The sequence below is a fragment of the Poecilia reticulata genome, chromosome 15 (assembly GCF_904066995.2).
Source record: "Poecilia reticulata chromosome 15, P_reticulata-male-v2, whole genome shotgun sequence".
NCBI lineage: Eukaryota > Metazoa > Chordata > Actinopteri > Cyprinodontiformes > Poeciliidae > Poecilia > Poecilia reticulata.
The window spans coordinates 17349292-17365188 of NC_088844.1; the positions used below are offsets into that span (position 1 = coordinate 17349292).

At 38.2% G+C, this 15897-nt stretch overlaps 1 protein-coding gene and 1 long non-coding RNA gene across 4 annotated transcripts in view; one reads left to right on the plus strand and one right to left on the minus strand.

The window, feature by feature from the left end:
• LOC103476925 (A-type potassium channel modulatory protein KCNIP2) overlaps positions 1–15897 on the minus strand; it is a 98342-nt gene that overhangs the window by 27882 nt on the left and 54563 nt on the right. The window lies entirely within an intron of this gene.
• LOC145555026 (uncharacterized) lies at positions 1915–11332 on the plus strand. Its single transcript, XR_014091077.1, has 2 exons — positions 1915–6986; positions 8956–11332. It is a non-coding gene; the product is annotated as an uncharacterized LOC145555026 (long non-coding RNA).

The window sequence follows — 15897 nt, forward strand, 5'->3', positions numbered from 1 at the left end:
TGACGCCGTGCATCATTAAAAACTAGGAGGACAGTGGGGAGCCATCGTCGTTGAGGAAGAAATGTGGTAAAAAAAAAATCCTTTATAACTCATGATCGGTGACTACTTAAATGATTGGTGAAATCTAAAGAAAAACAACAATAAAACTCAGGGCTATGTAGTGAAAGTCAGAGCCTTCCCACTCACGATGTGAAGGGAACTCAAGGGATTGAACATCTGTGTAATAAACCTGTGATCTGGGGGTGACTGCAGCTGGTCAGGCGCAAACTGAGCAACATTATGAGGTCAGCAGGCAACCTGAATGACCAGGTTATTCTGTCAATGTATCGTTTCTCCCCTGATGACAAGGGGGTGTTCCAAGATGAAAATGCCAGCCTTCATTCAATCTGAAAACAACTAAACTCAGGGAGCATGAAACATTATTTTCACACATGGATCGATTGTGTTGTTCAGAGGTCCGAACTGAACCCCGTTGAGAATCTTTGGGATGTGCTAGAGAAGGCGTTGCACAGTGGACAGACTCATAAATACAAGATATTGGTGAAAAATTAACGCAACAATGAATAGGAATGCATTTTGTGACATTTCAGAAGCAAATGTGTGCTATAGCCAAAGTTAAAGCTATAGCACACAATGTAGATCGTTTTTTTTTAAATAGACCTACATTAGTTCATCTCAGGTTAAAAGAGCTTTTCTGTCATCAATTTTTATTGTTAAATGCATAGCTAGCATGAAATTAAGTACATCAGAAAATATTGAAAATAAATAATTTACTACATGATGAAACGTTCCCATCAGAGCCTTACCATATCTGCAACCTATGCAGGCAAATTGCATTCACACATCTACGGGAAGTTGCTGAGGAAGGAGCATTTACAAAAACTGAGCTCAAGAATAAGGTCATTGGCATGATTTACTTGTCACCAAAATGCTCTTCTCACATTCAAAATACAGAAAACGGTCTAAAACTCTTTTAAAAGCACCACATCTGTTACTTTTCCAAGACACCCTTTAAAACGTGGAGAGCTCAGTTTTAAGAACGAAATCTACACTTCCTTTCCTTTCCAGGCTCCTTATTGATTTTTCCAAATTTATTCTGCTGCTAAATATAATTCAAGATGCTCTGAGATGTGATATCTCAGGGTAAACAGATCAACTGATAAGAGCTGAACTGTAGAGGTTGTTGTTCACATTTGTGCTGGTGGGTTTAAGGGTTTTGTGGTGCTACGGCAAATGGCTGTATTGATGTATGTGTCAGTGCTTACATGTACTGTTAGTGCGTGTCAAGCTTAAGGCCTCGGGGAAATGTTTTGAATCAGTAGGTTGGCAAATGGGAAGATTATGTTAGGTTGGTGGATTTTAACTTGAAGCAGTAATTAAGAATTTAATACAGAATTGTGAAAAACAGGCATGCCATGTAAAATAAATTGATATCCTCACCACTAAAGGTTAAAATTAAACAAATGATCTGTTAACGTTGACTCTTGCTCCATTAGAGCCTTAAATGTAAACCCTCGTTCCCGCTGATTATTCTTACTTAATGCCATCAGTGTCAATTTTAGCTTCACTGACTGGCCATCACTGAAAACAAGAATGGAGTCTGAAAAACAAAGAACTGCTGTGATCAAAATGGTAAATTTAATTTTTTCTGCCATCACACAGCTTAATAAAAAGTTCCCCATCAATCTACAGTAATAATATTCTCTTTAGCCAAAGGCGACATATCACTGTGATCACTCTCACACAACATCAATAAAACATATTACGACACGATTGAGGAGGTGATTAAAATGAAACTAAAGGTTACGGAGGTGGACAAGGACATCTAGTGGGCATGTAGAGCAAAGATCAGATACCACACTGAGGAGCAGGGCTACAACTGAGAAGAAGTAATGATTACAATTTATTGATATACTTATATTTATCAATACCCTTCAGTCTTGGTATCAACCGATTAAAAAAAAGCTTTTAACAGTTACAATTTTCTTTCCTCTCTGCTTAGTGTTTTGTGTAAAACACAGAGCAGTGCAAAAGTATTTACACCCTTTGACTTTTTTCCTATTTTTTCGCATCACAACCACAAACATCAAAGTACTTTATCTGAATTATATGTGATGGATTAGCCCCACACAAAGCAGAGGAATATTGAAGAAAAAGGTTACACAACTCCTAAAATCATTCCCAAATGAAAAACTGAAATGCTTAGCCCCTTCCAAAACCCCAAAACAAAATACAGTACAACAACTTGCCTACAGAATCCAGTCTCAATATAAATGCAGCCATTTTCAAAGATTTATGAGAGAACATTAATAAATAAGCACTATGAAGACAGTTCAGTGAGAACATTGTGGAGAGATTTAAATGAGGGCTCGATTATTAACAATGCCTCAACTTTTGCACATCTGTTTTCTATCATCAGAAAACAGAAAGAGTGTGGCACAACTGCTAAATTACCGATACATCACCAGGCGTTCATCTCCTAGCAACAAGAGCATCAACTGGAGAAGTCACTTGGAGGCCCAGGATGAATCTTGAGAAGGTGCCGAGATCACAGGTCAAAGAAATTGTCAACAGGACAATTTGTGCACTCAGTGAACTTGTTCTTCATGAAAGAGTTGGAAGAGGAAAGCTATTGCTAACAAAACGATTTAAAAAAAAGTCTTGTTTGTCACAAGCTTAGCAGGAGGTACAGCAAACAAGTGAAAGAAATCCCTCTGGTTAGATGGGGGTCAAAGTTAAACGTTCTAGCCATTGTGCAAAATACTTTGTGCGGCAGAAAATTAACTCAGAAATCACACCAACCCAGCAGCAAAGCATGGTGGCAGCAGCATTATACTATGGAAGTGTTATTCCTTTAGCAAGGACAAAGGAACTTTTCAGTCCTGGGGAGATAATAAGGAGGGTCAACTACAGGACAATCAAGGACAGAAACCTGTTGGAGGTGGCAAAAGATTTAGGATGAGGGCAAAAGTTCAACTACCAGCAGCTTAAACAACCCTAAGCACAAACCTGAACATTAATGTTCACAAACAATGTCCATCCAGTGTGACAACTATAACTGTTTCTACTTCTAAAGTATTGACTCAATAGGCCGATAAAAATATGCAGATGAGATTTATCCAAGTTATTTATAATTTACTAATTGTGGGTCTTTTACATAAGATCACAATAAGACACATTGCAGCTTGTTATTGTAATGCATGAAAATGTTAATAATTGTGGCATTTAAGTGTTTTTGAAAGAACTGTAAATAGGTTACTCCAGAGATCTGAAATAGAAGTTCCATAAAGATTTTAAAAAATTACTACAGTATATTTCACAACGTGGGAATTTTTAAAATCTGCAGGTTGCACCTCTGGGCATCTAATTTATTCCATTTAACCCTCTAATTTACAATAGAAGATTCTTCTCACTTTTCTTCATGAACAGCCAGAAAGACAGTGGAAAAATCGGCATAAAAATAAGGGCGTAAAAGCCTCCACTGCCCTCCTCAGGGCTGCCTACGAAAAAAAGCTCTCATCTAAAAATGATCGCTGGGCATCAACGTGACTTTCAGTTGTTTGACATGTTGGTTCAGGTAATCAGCAGTGCTGTCGTCTTTCGCCTCCTGTTGGCATCATGACGTACTCTGCATATGGATTTTTTTTTTCCCATGTATTATGCCACACCCAAACAAACAGTGCATTCATGCATGGACTCCTCTGATGAGGACCACTTTGTTTTTCATTCACAACGTTACGGAAGAAGTAGGTGAAAAAGCAACCAATCAGCCGGCCAATATGCAGCCTTTCATTCATGTCTGGCGTGGCGTGTCTGGCACGGTGTTGTGTTAGTTATGGCTCATGGCAGCACACAAAGCATCAGAATACACCACGGGCTGGTGCAAGCAGCACAGCATGTAAACACTGAGCTCTGCAACAGGAACTGGAAACACAGCTACTAAAAATGTTGGGAGGAAGCTAGAAAAACTCACCCGGGCAGGCGTGTACTCAGGGTTGGAAATGAACAATGTTTTATTTATTTCATGAATCAAATGCAGAATGAGTGAACTTTGAATCTTACAGTGCCAGAGAGCAGGTGCTGGATGGATAGGGGCCTACTGGGTGAGAAGAAAGAGAATGGGAAAGAAGGTGATAAGGGGTGGGGGGAGTAAGACAGAGTAGGAGGTGGTAGGAGAGAAAAGAGAATTACAAAATAATAAAGAAGTGACTTGGACAGGTAAAAGAAAATGGTGAGATTGCCTTGGGTTGTGGGAAGAATGTCATAACAGAACTGTAAATAAAAATACACACAGTAATCAAATGACCCCCATGCAGCTTTAATCAACCTCCAGTAGAGGTCAGTGTAGGTTAAAGCATGTATGCACTCACACGTACTGTGTTATGGTACTCGCAAACACACAGACGTACAGAGAGGCACATCCGAGGTTTATTTGAGAATTCCTTCAAATATGATTTACATATTAACTAAGGTGATAAAAGTATGCAGCAGTTTTGAAAAAGATCTGTAGCTCTGTCACTTCACCAGAAAATGTAGAAAAGAAGTGCGTTGAAGAGACAATAGTCGGGAATCTATGAGTTTATTGATTTTAAATAATTAGTGTTTAAGTGTTAAAGCGGAATGTTTATCCTAATTTATAATGAAGACAAAATACAGGCTTCCAATTACTCCATGAAGAACCCCTTCAGTCTCCTCACACCAATCAAATTAAGGACATGGTGCCAGACTCCATGGCCCAGTGAAGAACAGGGCAATGACAACATGGACGTTGGACATGACGTGGTGCTGAATCAGCAGCAAATAAAAAAGCATAAAATGATCCAACCTGTAGCAGAGGACAAATCAACCTACGCTACACATGCTGCAAAGACACAGAGGGAAGCACAGCTTTGATAAATATGCATTCGAAGGAGAAAGAATTTCAACCATTCACAGAACTCATTTCTTACGCTGAGGAAGTAGTGCACATCAGAAAGAAAGATTTCATCAATAACAGCGGAGGGAGTGGACGAGGAGAGTGAAGAAGAGGACAAGATTCGATCAATTGGTGAATTGTGATTAAACCCGTCAGCTGTTACCAAAGAGAGCAAGACCAACTGAAATCAGCAGAGGCAGGCTGATTGCATTGCCATGGACACAACACACAGCATCAAACCTCTAGCCATGGAGGCACACAACAAAACCCTAACATGTTCTCATGCTATAGAGACAACATGAACTTCTACTCATTGTCATGGTTAACATATTGATCCATGTATATAGTCAAGTTTTAGCACTTCCATGCCCTGATGTTACATGCACTGAGAACATGACAAACTCCATTATCATGGCTGTGCAGGCTTTGCTGCTCATTAGTATTCTGCAGAGACACAAGCAAACCATGCACACTCTGTGGGGTTATCTTTTAAAGGAGTTCTCGCCCAAATAATAAATATTAAAATCCTCTTCAGAGCTAGCCCCCTGTTGTAAAAGAAAGATAATAAAGATGCTACACTTTTCTTTTTAGAATATTTTACTTTTTCAACCTTATCCGAACAAATATGAATTCTCATCGTCACTTTTCTAGTTTTCTTATTGTATGGGTAACTTTATGTTACCTGCTATCTGCAAGTTAAAAATACATAATTTTTAACCTAATTTGTAGGTGCAGTGGCTCTTTCTTCATACCCTTAGAGGAATCAGATAAAGAGAGTAAATGTGCAGTGCATTATTACTTAATGGAATTAGAAGATGCTCAACTGATGCTAACTTAAAAAAAAGAAAAACCTATTCTGGGTGCAAACCGCAGATATATTTTGGCTGCTCATTCAGGGTGCTACAACAGAGAATTAGACCAGAGCTGGTTGTTTCCCTCTGTCACTATTTTGTACTTTTGAACCTTTGTTTTTTTTCATACCTCACCTTTGGTTTGTTTAATAAACTGGCGAAAGAAAAACTTGACCCAAAGATGACATCAACACCTAGCAACAAGGCTGAATATCAGACAACAAAGTTTCTCCACTTTATCCTTTTGGGTTTGGAATCATTTTGGAGGGTTTTTTTCTCATTTTTATTTCTGTAAAGACAGTTGTGTTACATTTGACTGTACAAAACATGCTCTATGCAAAACTCGGGTTGATTGGTTCATCTTTAGTATTCAGTTGAAAAATCAATGTGAATATTTGAGACAATATCAATACGCAAAATAAAGCTGAGTACTCTAAAAGCTCATGAAGGCATGGACTCAATTTCCTGATGCAGATCACATTTAATAGTAAAAAGGGAATGAGAAGAAGAAAGGGAAGCAGCATAGGACTCTTATTATGATTCACTTTACAGGTTAGTCACTTCTACAACTGTGGCATCCAGACTTTTGTGGATATTAATTTATTTATGTGAGTGGGGTTCTTATTAGATTGGAGAAAATAATTATGAAACACCATCTACAAATAAAGTGCTACAGTATCAGATCCTCCAGAAAAAAGAAAAAAACTTTTAAAAGGAGACCTCCACTAAAGATCCTCAAAAAATGGCAGGAGAGCAAATGTTTCCTGTGATTCCTGAAAATCTACTGCTGACAGGACACAGACAGACGCTCACACCTGAAAAAAGTGTCATGTACTCTCTATTTTTTTTTCCGCCCCCTCACAAAAGCCAGGCAGGAACACAGGTCATGACGTGTTACACGGAGCGTAGAGGGCCTTACAGCTATAAATAACCCTGAGAGGAATCAGATTTGGAGAACCGGAGGTGGGAACTGATGAGATCACACATACCCATACGAGAGTGTGAGTGAGTGTGTGTGTCTGCGTGTGTGTGTGAGTGTACTGGCACATGAAGGCACACAAAAGGCTTGGATCTGTGGAAATGGAGATGGAATCAAACTGACATCATGCAGACTGGCAGACAGACAAGCAGACAAAACAGTGGGACAGCAGGAGAAAAGAGAGCAGGAACAGGCTGAGCGCAGCAGCACGACTGAGAGGAGGGTGTGAAGCAACACCGAGGTGCTTGCCTGGAAAAGGAAGCGGGGTGGAGCAGACGGTGAGGCAGGGAGAAGGAGGACGGTAACAAGCGTGGTGTTTAAATAAATGAGAATAAAATAAAGCAAAGATGCAATGACTTACTTTTTTTGGTTATAAATACAAATTTAAAGTTTGACTTATGTTGAACTTGTAAAAAAAAACGTCACTACTGTTTTCTGTCATCTTTGTGCCAAAACATTTACAGTCACATTTAATTAATTAGATATATAAGCTCCAAAGAGGCTTATTTATCAGATTAAAAATTGCTTTTAAAATAAACAACCTTTAAGTAGGTATTAAACATATTTTTTCATTAGACCATCTGCATTAGCAATATCTTTTATTGGTCTGATAGGATGTTTTAATCTTAAATGCCATGTTTTCATTAACTGTTAGAAAGAAATCACCATTATCATCGGCTTTAAAACATCAGCCTGTGAAATTAATCTATATGCATTTTACTTATGAGCTGAGGTACTGAAATATATGAACCTCTCATTAATATTCTAAATTATTGAATGTATCTGTACATTTCTACTGTCTTTCAGTTTATTATTAGTTAAACATGCTGCACAATTAGACAGCTATTCTATTATCTATTCATGCCTAAAGGATTTCTCTTAAAGCATAGGTTTTTCTTTCATTTCTTATCTACATCACAAGGAAACAATTGGATAACTCATGGTAAGTCTTTACCATGAGTTGATGAATACTCAACTCATGGTAATGAATACTCTGATGCTGTTCTACAGACAAAACAGATTTGAGGTTTAAATAGATAGGAAAGTAACACACCCTGCAATAAGAAAAGAAACTTTTCAACTTCTGGGAGAAGTTTAATGCAGAGTTAGTGCTCTGTAAGACACTCAAAAGTTGTAATTTCGATTTATAACCCCATTAAATGTTAAATTTAACATCTGAAATTGGAAACAGGCTGTCACAACTGCATCCTAAATTGACAGGCCAGGCAGAGGAAGCAGCGATCAGAAAAGCAGCAGAACATCACCACCACCATTAAATGTGTTTCAAAGCAGATTGGGTTAAATCTGAGAGAGGGGGTCAAGTTTAATTGGTGTGTCTCAGCCCCTAAAGACAGCTATTAAGGATAATTGGATATTATTTGTAGAAAAGTATTTGAAAATGATCCAAACTCAAACATGAACAAAAGTTAAACTTGCAGCATCATGGCTGACAAACTATAGAAACTCTTCGACCAACACCCCAGGCTACAGCATCATCTACCTCAAAGCAGCAGATATGAAGATTATTCTTTGCACCTTTACAAATTAAAGTTCCCAGTTCCTTTCATCTGTTATTTTGTCTATGCGGAAACGGTTAAATCAAATTTCTTGAAATTCAGTTTTATCTGATCGGGTATGTTTTTCTATCCCGTTTCCCCGACTACAGGACTCATTCAAAGCTGTGACATACAGGCACGAGTTTTACACATGATCAGACAGAAAAAGAAAAATCCAGCCCACAATCATAAGTATATAAGTGTTTCAGCTGAACACGGACTGACTGACATCAAACTGATGCAGAGTGGAATAAGTGACAGACAGCTGCTGCTCGGGAAAATGACAAGCAAGTGAGACATTCACAGGAAGTGAAAAGTGACATCAGTCTGCGAAACGGCTGCGAGAGCTGCGGTGGTAATGGAGTCTTTCTTTAAGACAGATATTTATCCATTTACTTTTTTAATATTGTAAATAAATATTCAGTTTTTCTTGATAAGAATGATTGGTTTTCCTGTGTTTTGCATGTCGCACAACCACATCACGCTCTTGTTACTTAGTTCTGTTGCTTCGCTCGGCTTCTCCCTGGTTTCACTTCATTCTGCTCAACTTCACACATTACTCACACTCATATTGTCATGATCTACCCTATTCTGTCTTCCTTTATTTCCACATCTCTGGACTCTCTCTCTCGCTGTCTCTCTGATGTTGACTAGAGGTCGGCGAACTGTTTCTCAAGGTTGTTCCTGCCCAGGATCTGCCCTCCTCACACCGGGGTGGCCAACAGGATGTGACAGCTCAGTCCCAGCGGGAACCCGACAGACTTTTAATGCCTCTAATCACCGACATCCCAGGTGGATCGAACTGATGGGCACCCTTTGTATTCGTCCACTGCAGTCCATTATTAACAGTCAAAGACACGGATTGACAGACCGGAAAAAGCACTGAAACAAGTTTTTGGGTTTCATGGTTTTTATTCTTGCTTTAATGATTTCCTAAAGATAAAAGGTTTTCAAGTTGAAAGTCCAGCTTTAAAGAGCTTTTCAATAGATTTTTCTGACATAAAAAATGTGCCATAAAACTAAGAGATATCACAATGTTTTTAATTTATAAGCACTACTGTGCTGACAGTAGCACATAAACTAAGCCATAAATGGGGTGAAAAAAAAACAAATCAAAAGTGTTGCAAGAAACAACTGAACAACTGAATGGATCAAGAAATAGACCATCCTGCTGTTTCTCCAGGTATTTAACATGCTGAGTTTAAGGAATCTTCATTAGTGTAGAGAGAACATCTGCATAGCATTGCATGAGATTAGGAAATTCTGTGGTCATCGCTATAACATTTGTGGTCATTGGAGAACTTTGTAACAATGGTTTTGTAGCATATTTGTGGTATGATGTTTTACAAGTTGCGATGCTCATTCTGCAAATTTTAAATATTTAAAAAAATCTAAGGCTGCTTCAAATGTGACTAACCCCAAATTCATTGTATTATTTTGCCTAAAACTGTCTCGGTGTTCGGCATTTGGTCAAACGTTGCCTCCGCAGTTGAATTCTCTCATAAAGTAATGTAAATCAAGGTTTTTAATCATCCTTGATGACAATTTCTCAACTCGCCTTGAAGAACTGCACGCCAGTCAGGGGTGTTAAAGTTTAATTTGAATTTAGACTTAATTAATTCCAATTTCCACATAACAAACCTTTACAGAAATATCTAAACTTTCCCTGTTTGTGTCAAGGCCTTCAGTCAGTTTGAATGCAAACTGCTGTGCCATGGTTTGCTAGGAAAGGAAAAAACTCACAATCACACAATAATAATTCATACAGAATCCCTCACATCCTCTCTAGGTCTCACTGAAGAAATAGCCAAAGAAATTTAATTTCACCATCAGAAAGGAAACATCAGACACAAAATTAGAAGCCATTATTTGTGACTGATGACACAAAAATAATAATAATAATGCTTTGCATTTTTTTATAATAATAATGCAAAGCATTTTTTTATTTATTTTTGTCAAATAAATATGCATTGGCATATTTGTGTAGGCATTTATCAGTCCTCCTATCCATCGTTCTATTTTAATAACCCACAGGGTGGATTCTGCACATAAAGCAATGCCTTAAAGCTGTAATATTGTAAATGTTAAAAATACATTTATATGATTTTTTTTTTTTACAAAACAGACCATTAAAAGGCTTTGACAGCTCTACTTTCAGGTGCTCCTCCTGCCATCTGCAAATCAACATGCAATCAGACCTTAAGCTGCAAGAAACAGGCATACGCACATTGTTCAAACAACAGTGGGAGAGTAGCTGAAAGATTCCTGTGGTGTTCAATAGCTTCAGTTAGCTTAGATTCATCCATTGCTCTGAAAAACTATAGTTAGCTGCAGATTTATCCACCTGCCAGGGAGGCTTGTCAACGAAAGGGTGGAAGATACACTTCCCTTGAGTAAGTTAGCCTTTAATGACGAAGGGGCTGGCTGGAGAAAGATGATTAGAAAATTAATTATTTATCAAAATGCTACTAAAAATTTCCCCCCTGAAAACTGAAAAATTGGAAAGGAGTCATTAAGGTTTAAATTGAATATTCTGAACTTTGAATCCAGAGCTTTTTATGAAGACAGGCTTGTGTGGGGAAAAAAGCATGTTCAGTCTGATGCACACAATACGCTACAATGTTTGAACATTTTCAGCTTCTGTCTCTTTTTCACACCAGGGTTGCTGATCAGTCAAAATATACTGCTCAAAAAAATAAAGGGAACACTTAAACAACACAATATAACACCAAGTAAATCAAACTTCTGTGAAATCAAACTGTCCACTTAGGAAGCAACACTGATTGACCCGACGAGGGTCCCAGTTGTCAATCAGTGTTGCTTCCTAAGTGGACAGTTTGATTTCACAGAAGTTTGATTTACTTGGAGTTATATTGTGTTGTTTAAGTGTTCCCTTTATTTTTTTGAGCAGTGTATATAGACAGCAATGCTGCAGAAATCACAATAATCCACTGATGATTCATCACACTGCAATCTTTGCTGTCTTTGTTGTATTATATGGTTTTAAGAAAGAGATGACCTGATATCTTCATGGTGTTTGTTGAGTTTTTCTTCTTCACAGCTCCCTTAGAAGTGTCTTAAAAGTTCCTGTAAAAGCTAAACTGACATTTGACAGCACATGTTGTCAAAGCTTGATTATACTGATCTCTTATCAAAAATCTTAAAATCAAAGTCACATTATGAACTGTTTCTAAAACATTTGAAACTGTTTGTGATTAATGTCCTGTCACAAACAAAAGGAAAAGATGGCAGGAAGTGAGTAATGCAAGAAGATGCTACAAGATCTTAGAAAACAAGATTAACAGTGTGTATGCAGATCATACAGCATGTACAGTACATGGTGCCTTGCAAAAATAATAATACTCCTTTAGCCTTCATATGCTGCATTATGTTTCAACATCAAAATGTAAAGCATTTTATTAGTATTTTTAAACTATCATCTTAAAATGTCCTACAAAGGTTCTTGTCACATAAAAAGGAACAATAGAACAAATAAGTTAAAAAAAGAACACCTTCAATGTGGCATTAATAACCTGTACAAGTAAACTGAAACCAAGTAAACCTGTGAGAAAATTAAATTAAAAACTGTTTAGTTTCAGTTTGATTTTTACTGGATAAAAATAAATTTTTGGTTTTGAATTATTCTTTACACTTAAACAATAATTTTTCTCACTGCATAGTGGAGAGTGTAAACATTTTGTTTATTCCCAACAAAACAATAATAGTTTTCATACTAAAATTTATATCACTAACACAACCGATGTGAACAATATCAGTAAATACTATTTGGCATAAATGATTTGTAAGTGATGTTGTATTTCAGCACCATGGACAGAGACACAGACACTGTATTTACAATCAATGTTTGAGACTATATCCCTTCAATGTACACAACAAAATCTCAATGCAAACCTCCCGAGCCTGAAAAGGCTCAATTACACATTTTCCTGTTGTTGTTTCACAGAGAAAACTTTCACATGACCAACTAAACCGAAACTGAACTGTGATCACACTCTTCTGCTTCACAGCTCACAGCGAAATTCGCAGCTAGCACATTAGGTCCTTGCTGCTTTTGGTGACAAAGACCCATTGTGAGCTTTTACAAATGTTCCTCATTCATCAGTCAGGTTGAGATATGTTCTGCTCAACAGCCACATGTTGGCAGCACTATGCATTTCCTAGGCACATGGTGCCATTTTACAGCACAATAAAGTAACTGTTACCATCAGTTGTTATAACAATTCTGTATATATCAAACGTAGCTCAAAAGAAATATTACTTTACAATTGAATGCCTTGAAATTGGGCTTCTGTCTCTTTAATCACTTTTGCTCTTTCCCAAACTCCGCCTCCAGTATGTCATTACAACATTGCTCCTCCAGAAAGTTGTACATTGAACTGAGAAGCACTTTGCATGACAAGCTCAGCAGGTGCAAAGTTCCACCAACTGTTGGATAATTACTGCTGCCACTAGTCTGATGGAGCTGAATGAGCACAGGGGCGGAGAAGTTCTCTGTGAGGCAGCAGCTCGGCTGGAAGCTGCAGCTCTGAGGAGGAGCTGCGTCGAAAAGGCAGCGCTCGGTTCCACCAAGAGATTAGGCACCCCTGAATGGTTGCTACGGGAGATTTAAGGATTTCCCAAACATGCATGAAAGAATCAAAGCAAAGATCCAGGTGTGTTTTTGATGAGTGAAAAACATAAAATGAAATAAAGCTGTAAAAAAAAAAAACTCTAATGCCCTCCCTCTTTAAAAATAGTTTAGATTTGAAAGCAAGTTAAAGTAATATCACTATGTGAGATACAGTGGTTAGAACATGTCTGAAGGACTGAAGGACATATCGGTTAACGTGGCACAACCACCAATAATCTTTACCGTCCTTAATGGTTTCAAACCTTTGCTTTTACTGCCGCCCTCTGAACATTCAGACTTCCACTAAAAGTGAAGATGGCTTTAAAACATCCTCCTTAAAGCTCTGATTTAGGTCTTCAGCATACCATCAAGCCAAATAATGTATAGCAAGACTCAAGGTCTCATTCAGATCTTATCAGTTGCCATAGAGCCATGCTTAATGTTGCAGATTTTTCTCTTCTTTTATCCAGATTGTATTGGATTATTTTTCTCTGTCCTCTCTACTTATACACACACACGCACACATGCGCACGCACACCTACACCCGCACACGCACACACACACACACACACACACACACCCCCCGACGCACGCACACTCCAACTGCTACTAATAGGGGTTTATTTTTAGCACTAGTGAGGGGTGTGTATACACATGATGGATGATGGTAATGTTTCACGCATTTCTCGTCGAGGGAACAGAGGTGGGAGGGAGACGAAGAGAGAGAAGGTTGAAAGCAGTTCAAGGAGTCGGCCTGTAAGAGATGACACACGCTGAGAGAGTTTTCGCAGTGCTGTTACAGAGGTGCGGTGCGAAAAGCTAGTAGGACAGAGGGGAAGGTCATGACTTCCACCTGGAATCTAGGCCGGTGCAGCGAAGTCGCCCTCTAGCAGCTGAAGATCAACAGATGACTATTCTTCTATGAAGAGCTTGACAGTCAGATATAAAACATATTTCTGCTGCGATGCAACCCAACGCGATCAAAAGCCTAATTTATTAGCATAAATTTTCTCGTTTCTTGTATTTCCCTCGACTTTACTCGAAAGAGGATCGGGGGATGTTCTCAAGAGAGAGAAGCCTATAGCCACCTATAAATCATTTTGATTACGAGGACGAGAAACTGCAGACAACACAATGGTGTAAGGGGAGGTTAAAGACCTGACAGGCAGTGCAAGTGAAAGCAATGACTTAATCAGCCTGGGACAAAGTCAAATGTGAACAGCATGGAACAGATTAGGGTAAAACGGTGCAAATGGTGCCAGGGAAAACAAAGGATAAGAAAGCAAGCAACAGATACACACAGGGATTATCCAGCATACACAGAGAGCACAAATATCTACTAACCAACTGTCGCTTTTCCTTTAATAACCTGATCTGAAATGCCGCTGCTTGTGTGTAAAATTGGCAGCACATTTCAAAACAGAGGTGTTATTTTTAAATGCAAAGCTTCAAAGAGGAATTTTTTCCCTACATGCTTTGACCTTCTGGAAGGCGTTTATTTTTAGGCCACCTTCTTTTAATCCTTATTGTGAACGTGTAACGCAGGAGGTGTCAGTAGCAGACAGAAACGGATAATTCAGGTGAGAATCTTCACGTGTCTGGCGACAAAAACAAGCGTGCGCTCAGATGTGATAAAACCACATCCCTGTGCACGATCGGCTTGTCCCTCGTCTAGCTGTTCCTTGTTTTGTCGATGCTTCTTTTTTTTATCACAAAATTAAAAGGAAAAGGAGCTGCCGCAACTTTGTTTGCACATAGTCGAACAATAATCTTTAATGAAGCAGAACGAAATCTGCTAAATGGATAAGACTATGTCTTCTACTTTGCTGAGAAAGTTACCAAAACACAGGAGCTTAAGCGCTGCTTCCTGCCGAGTTTTCATATTGCCCATTATGCACTGATATGAGAGAACACCCAGCCCAGCCGGGCACAGTGTCTCGTCCTCTCCCCCACTGTAAAGCATATAAGCTGGAATAAGTTATCCTTATGGTAATGAACAATTCCTTCACACTGTGAGTGCCATTACCACACACTGTGTTATGACTTACAACTGCGTTTGCATGCAAATACAGCAACGGATGTGGATCCAAACCAAACTCCCTGCAAGCTCTTCCAGAACAACCACTGGGAGTCTATGTTTTAGATGTTTTGCTTAAAGCTGAATTTTATTTAAAAAAACCCCAAACATTTTCTCTAAAGTAGCATCAAGGCAAAATCGAATAAAGTCTAATAGAGATGCATTCAGGGGATATAAAGAGGTGCAGCTTAATAAATTATGTCATTTAGAAGTAAATTTATTTCAGTAAATTCATTTAAAGAGGATTACACAGAGTGATATTTCAGGTGCTTATTTCTATTACTTTAATGATTATAGCTGAGAGACAAAGTAGTTTTAAGAGCTTCTCAGAAAATAATAGCATTATGTACAACCAATCAAAAAATACATTTTGAACTACTAAGTAATATATTCGTGTGCTGAGGTCAGAGCTCAATTTGCATGACTTACTGCAGAAATTCAGAGTGACATGGGATCAGCCTGTGACTCAAATGAGGTGTTCAGGAAGTCCAGGTTGCCTTACAACTGCAGTATGTAACTTTCATAAAAATAAGGTTTTTATATTTGTTAAAACTGTTGCCATATCATGACAGTATGACATGAGATGTAATCTGTGAAAAAAATTAAGCTTCTCACCCTTCTTCCTGCGATCCCACAACCATCTGTGGAAATGCACCACTTGGTCAGAAATAACCAATCAGAGCCAAGAAGGTCTTAGAGCTGTCAATGAAGCTCATGCAAGTGAATTTATATTTAAAAAAACAATTTTCCCTTTTGAGCTAAATTACTGAAGTAATTTACCTTTTTATGTTTTACAGATACTTTGTATCTGCAAATATCCTTTGATATGAAGATATCCAGAAAGGATCTGAAATATTGTACAGAACCACAGAAATTGCATAATTTTTCT